General features: G+C 41.3%; 1 protein-coding gene across 2 annotated transcripts in view; it reads left to right on the plus strand.

Annotated features, from left to right (window-relative positions):
• ALG8 (ALG8 alpha-1,3-glucosyltransferase) overlaps positions 1-6,000 on the plus strand; it is a 625,276-nt gene that overhangs the window by 562,290 nt on the left and 56,986 nt on the right. The gene's annotated exons all lie outside the window — the stretch shown is intronic.

Genomic DNA, 6,000 nt, shown 5'->3' on the forward strand with positions numbered 1-6,000 from the left:
GGAAATTCTCTAACAAGCCTGCATTTGTCCATAGACAGTCTTACCCTCCCCTAAAGGTAAAAAAGGTGGTAAAAGACCTCCCTGCTAAGGCTACCCAAATTACTTCTACTCAGAAGCCTCTCTTCCTGACATACCAGGTGCTGTCTGACTATCCTTGCCCTGTCCTTTTCAGTCACATTCCTCTTTCTCTTCAACTTTCCCTGCACCTTCCTTTTTGGTTAAAGATCACCCAGGACTTCTGTGTTCTTTCCATCATTTGCCAGGGTTATTACATGGTTTGGAAATCTCTTCCTTCCTTTTTGGGCATTCCTCAGCCTCCTCAGAAACAACTGCCCTTTTTTCCTGAGGTGTTTCCGGGACTGTTGGCTCAAGGAACAATTCTTGAAGTTCCAATGTGTGACAGGGGGAAGAGATTGTATTCCAGAATGTTCTTGGTCCCAAGGAAAGAAGGCACCTGGAGACTCATTCTGAAACTTCTTACCTAAATACATTTTTTGAAGGTCACTTCCTTTCATATGTTGTCCATTCAAAACTTGTTTCCTCTCCTACTTCCTCAGGCTTTTCTAGTTTCCCTGGATCTCAAGTATGCTTACCTGCACATTCCTGTTCATTCCTTTTACAGGAACCTTTTTTATGTTTCTCTGTTGCTTATTGGCATTTTCAGTTCTCTGCTTTGCCCTTTGGCCTCTCTACTACCCCAAGGGTTTTCAACAAACACATCACTCCTGTGATTGCTTTCTGCAGGTTAGGGGGAATACAATTTTTTTCGTTATTTGGACGACCTGCTGATTCAGGCATTCTCTCTGGAGATATTACTTCAGCAACTACACTTTGCTGTTTCATTCTTGCAAAGTTTGGGGTTTATGGTGAATTTCCAAAAGTCATTCCTGACTCCTTGTCAGGATCATGTTTTTCTGGGGTGCAGGCTCCAGACTATTCCAATGCTGACATCCCTACCTCCTCCTAAGGCTTTAACTCTCATGGCTTTCTTTCAATCATTTCTTCCTATGTCTTCAGTCACAGACAGAAAATTTCTGAGGACTCTGGGTTTCATGGCTTCCACCATCCCTATGCTCCCTCTAGCCAAGCTCCACATGAGAAAGCTCCAGTGGTTTCTAAGTCAGTTTGGCTTCAACATTCTCATCCTTTAGATTTTCTAGTCCATCTTCTTCCATGACTGAAGCTGGAACTTCAGTGGCGGATTCATCAGTTGCCTCTCAACCCAGGGCTTCCTTTTCAAACTCCATTTCCCTCTCAGGAACTTTTCACAGATGCCTCAGACATAGAATAGGGGACCTCCTTCAGCCCTCTGAAGGTGTAGGCCCTTTGGTCTCTTTGACAAATGAAAGACCACATCAGTGTCAAAGAGATGAGAGCTCTTCTTCTGGCTCTTTAAGATTTTCATTCTCTTTTCCTTCCAGGGCCCCTCAGGATTCTCACAGACAATACCACAGTGATGTGGTATGTCAACAAGCAAAGGGGGACAAGGTCTTATGTCCTATGCAGGTTAGCCCTTCAGGTTTGAGAGCTGGCTATTCAGCATCAGGTAACCATTCGAGCAGTTTACAGTCCCTCAGATCAGACTATAGTGACGGATTCTCTGAGCAGGTCCGTAACACAATCCCACGAGTGGATGCTTCACAGGGATGTGTTTCTTAAATTGTCCACCACTGGGATACTCCTCAAGTAGACCTGTTTGCCTCCCCTCTGAACAGACAACTTCAGCTATTTTGTGCCCATGCCTTGTGGTCTGGAAGGTGGACACACACACTGTTTTTCTTGGAAGGGGATGTTTCTTTATGCCTTCTCTCCCCTTCCTCTCATTCCAAAAGCCCTGTTCAAGATAAAACATGATGCTGCCAAAATCTTGCTGGTGACTCTCTTTTGGCCCAGACCCTCTTCCTCTGCATCTTGCCAAGGGCAGTCATCACAAGTTGCCTCACGGGGTGGACTTATTTACACAAGACAAGGGATATCTCACCATTCCCACCTGTTCATGCTTCAACTGACATTGTGGGTGATAGGATTTAGATCCACTGTAGACACTTTTTTTCTGAGGATGTGCTTCGGGTCTTGCAGGAGGCCTGGAAACCCCCTACTAGGAAACACTACTTATCAAAATGGAAGCGTTTTTTTTTTTGTTTGGTGTCTTTCTCATAACCTGGATCTACTTACTGTGGATGTTCCTTTGGTTCTTTCTTACTTGTGAATTGCTCAGTGCTAGGGTTAGCATATTCCTCGGTTAAGACCCACCTTTCAAGTGTACCTGCTTGTCTGCCTTTGTGTCCCCCTTTAGCCTCTAGATTTGAGTCAAAACAGTTCTTCAAAGGTATCATTAACATTACACCTCTCAGGAAACCTGTCCTTCCTTTCTGGGACCTTAATTTTGTTTTAAAAATTTGACTCAGGCTCCTTTTAAGCCTGCTGATTCAGCTTCCTTACAACATTGTTCTTGGAAGACTGTTGTTCTTTTGGCCCTTACTTCTGCCGGATGGGTGTCTGAGCTGCAAGCCCTTATAGCTGTTCCTCTTTTTTTAGTTTTACATAAGGACAGGGTGTCCCTTCATACTAATCCTTCTTTTATGCCTAAGGTGGTTAATGAGTTGTCTCTTAATCTATTCATTAGACCACTTTTTCCCCCTCTTCACAGTCTGCTGGTGAGAAGGTTTTGCACACCTTGGATTTGCATACACAACTCCGGTATTATTTGGATAAGACTACAGCTTTTTCATAAATCTGAACAGCTTTTTGTTTTTTTCATCCTAGATCTTTGGGATTGGCTGTTTCCAAGCAAAACATTTCTTCTTGGATACCTAATGCCATTTCTTTTTGCTGTTCTTATCATGGGAAGAGCCTTCCTTCTCCTATTAAGGCTCAGTGTACTAGGGCTTGGCTTCTTCTGGTGCTGTTTTCAAGGGTTTGGATACTAATTCTATTCTTGAGGCAGCTACTTGGACTTCTGTGCACACTTTTTACCAAGCACTATAAGTTGGATATGATCTCTAGGGCCAGAGGTGGCTGTCAGGTTGCCCTTGGCAGGGGATCACTATTGTAAAGAGTACTGCAACAGTGAATAGAAGGCCATTTACTGTTATGGTAAGCTCTTACACAACTGTACCTTATTGCAGCATTAAGTAATAGTGCCACTACAAAATGTTATTTTAATCTGACTTAAAGTAAGATATAGCTTGCTGGTTTGTCTGACCTAATAAACTAAATACCCATAAGTGTCCCACTGCACGACTCTACCCCATATTATAGGACTATATGAATCTCTACCCAAAACTCTGGACTATACCGTAGTTCATACTATAATACCCTAAATTCTTTATTTCTACCTTTAAAATTATGTATGTAATTTTTGTTAATATGCATTTTTTCATTGAACTTGATTATCTTTCCCTGCTTACTTTACTCATACTGCTTTTGGTGTATTTCAAATCACTGCAGTTGTGTTCCTGTGCTATATGTTGCATTACTGGAACAGTATGTTGCACACACCTAGAGCATTTCTCCTGTAAATATACCTAGTGATGTCAGACTGGTCAGCAAAGCAAAGTGTTATTTTATAACTCATGCACAAAATACATTTCATTACTTACTTTATAGCTGTTATTACTTTATGCAGTTGTTTTGCTCTCCAGAACTCCTCATTCCATGGTTATCCCTTTTTTGTCTGCTTTCCCCTTGTTTTTTACATGACTTGTTTAAAAATATTTTGATAAACAAAGTACATACTGTGTAGCTAATTTATAAATCATATGCGGACAAAAGCAGCAATCTAAATTATATTAAAAGAGATTTATTGTACAGTGGAAATGCTTTATTTGTGTCACCAGGACTGTATTAATGTACTCTGAGTGAAATTCATATGGAACACTTGGAGGTAGTATACTGCCAGGCCTTGATGGTTTTGCTACTAAATGCATGATTCTTTATCACTTTTCCAAAGAAAGCATTATTCACTGTGATAATATTGAGGTTTTTCTGCATTTAGTTATCTTTGTTAGGGTTAGTTAGCTATTTCACACTTACGGATTGTGTTACTTATTTATTTATTTTAATATTTAAATATTGCACTGTGATTTTGAAGCTTGTAGTCCTTTTGAGGTGTATCTGCAATGCTGAAGCTGCAAATATGTGCATAATTGTTTTTTGTTCGCTCGCCAGCAGGCCACAGTAGTTGCATTCTCATTATGCGACATACTCATCGATACAGCGTGCAAGGGAATGATTCACAATATGAATGGTACTCTTGCCTTTGCCTTAACTCGCTCACTTTACTGTTAAGCCCTGCGGGCCTTTTTTCTCTCCATAAATCATACTTAACATTCATAGTAGTGTCTGCATTGCACAGCTTCCACAGTAGGAAAGTGAATCCTCTTGGGCGCTCTTCAGCCTTTTGGTTAAAATACTGTCTTTGAAAACTAGACTGGTGAAATTTATTGATGTGAGGTACCAGGGATACATAAAATTTCCTTCTATATTACTGTTGCAGTATTCTAAACAGAAGGGATCTCCTGCCCAGGGCAGCCTGACACTCGGCCATTATACAAAAGCCTAATGATCTTGTATGCTCCGTGCGATACACTTATGCTCCCCACACGAAACAAAGAGCATAAAAGGGATGTATGGATGCAACTACCTAGAACTTCCTTGCTGCCGCTTCCAATGCCATTATTGCCCCATTGTTGTCTGGCCTCTTCTTCTGTGAAGGTCCATTTTTCAGCCATTTCTGCTTGTCTGCTCTTGAATCCTCCTTTGGCTTTTCGTTTTGAGGTCAAACAAATTCTTAAAGGCATCCTGCATATTCAGTCTTTGTGGAATCCTATTCCTCCTCCATAGGGCCATAATTTTGTTTTGGAAAAATTGTCTCACACTCCTTTTGAGCCTGCAGATTCTGCTTCTTTGCAACATTGTACCTGGAAGACCATTTTGTTGCTGGCTCTTACTTCTGCTCAGAAGGTGTTTGAGCTCCACGCTCTTAGGGCCATTCCTTCTTTTTTGTTTTTTCACAGGGACCGGGTGTCCCTTCATAGTAATCCTTCTTTTATGCCCAAAGTAGTAAATGAGTTGTTCTTGAATCATTTGGTACAACTCCCTTCCTTTTTCCCTTCTCCTCAGTCTGTTAGTAAGAGGATCCTACATACCTTGGATTTGCACAGACAGCTGAGATATTATTCAGATAAAACTAAGGCCATGCATAAGTCTGATCCAGCTTTTTGTTTCCTTTCATCCCAGGACATTGAGTTTGGCTGTTTCTAAGCAAACCATCTCTTCTTGGATATCTAAGGCCATTTCCCTTTGTTGTACTTTTCATGGCAATTCTCTAGCTACTTCTGTTAGAACTCATTCCACTATCTGTTGCCTCTTCTGATGCCTTCTTCAAGGGGATTGGACACCAATTCCATCCTTGAAGTGGCTACTTGGTCTTCAATGCATACCTTTACTTAGCATTATAAGTTGGATATGGTTTCTAGAGCCAGACCAGGTTTGGCTAGTACCATTTTATATGAGTTTGTTGAGGGCTGTTCTCAGCCTTCCACTTCCCATTATATTTATTGAGCATTTTTTACTCTTCCCCTCTGTTTAGAATACTGCTACAATGATATAGAAGGACGTAGTACAGTTGTCTAAAATCTTACCACACAGTAAATGTCCTTCTCTTCACTGTTGCAGCATTCACTCCCTCCCTCTAAGCCCCTGTTGTTTGTTCTGGTTTTTATTTTAGATTCTCTTCTCGCTGAGGGCTTCCCCTTTTTCTTCTTCATTTTTTCCTTCTGGATGTGCATGTACTCCTTTGTCCTATGGAGACTGTTCTCTTCTGGGACAATTCATTTTTGGGTAGTTGCATCTGCACATCCCTTTTATGCTCTACGTTATGTGCAGGGAGCATAAGTGTGACATACGGTGCATACAAGACAATTAGACTTCTGTATACTGGCCGAGCATTGGGCTGCCCTAGGTGGGAGATCCCTTTTGTTTAAAATACTGCAACAG

This window comes from Protopterus annectens, chromosome 5.part0, assembly GCF_019279795.1.
Source record: "Protopterus annectens isolate FY-2018-M chromosome 5.part0, PAN1.0, whole genome shotgun sequence".
Lineage (NCBI taxonomy): Eukaryota > Metazoa > Chordata > Ceratodontiformes > Protopteridae > Protopterus > Protopterus annectens.